Genomic DNA, 690 nt, shown 5'->3' on the forward strand with positions numbered 1-690 from the left:
GTAGGAGAAAATGAAGCAAAGGGAGCACAAAGACACAAGTAAAATCACAGAACCAGAGTTTGCTTTCAGACCCATGTCACAGCTCAGTATTATTTTGTCTGGGTACCAAAGTGTTTCATTGTAGGGCTTGGGGGCTCCACAAGAATAGCCAATGAGAAGAAAGAGTGCCTGAATAACAAAAGCCCCAGTGATGACCAGCCATTGTCCATGATATTTTATCCACCAACTGTAGAGCTTGGGGAACTTGGCAGCCATTTTGAAAACGCAAACAATTTGAAAGGATCGCACAACAAAACATGCCAGACAGACAGTGTAGAACAAAATGAATGGTAAGAGCCTTAAGATACAGAAAGAAACTGTTGGCTTATCAAAGTAAAAGAACACACTAAGACACACATGGGCATTTTACGGCCCGCGGGCCAGACCCGGCCCGTGGGCTGTCTCAGTCCGGCCCGCGACATCCACAGAGGTGAAAAGTGCTATACGATCTGATTGCAACAGGGGGCGCTATTTTAATTTGGAGTGGGTGAAAATGCGCTTCCTTGACTCTTGCCTTGACAGTTCGATGATCATCAGGATGAGTGCTGTGAAAAAGAGAAAAGTTGATTCGGAATGTCGTGTTTTTAACACCGAGTGGACTTATAAATATTTTGTTACTAATGTGGGTTCAAAGGCTGTATGCCTGATATG

The sequence above is a fragment of the Seriola lalandi genome, unplaced genomic scaffold, assembly GCF_002814215.2.
Source record: "Seriola lalandi dorsalis isolate HSWRI2012SDOR001 ecotype SW California unplaced genomic scaffold, Sedor1 jcf7180002054861, whole genome shotgun sequence".
Classification (NCBI taxonomy): domain Eukaryota; kingdom Metazoa; phylum Chordata; class Actinopteri; order Carangiformes; family Carangidae; genus Seriola; species Seriola lalandi.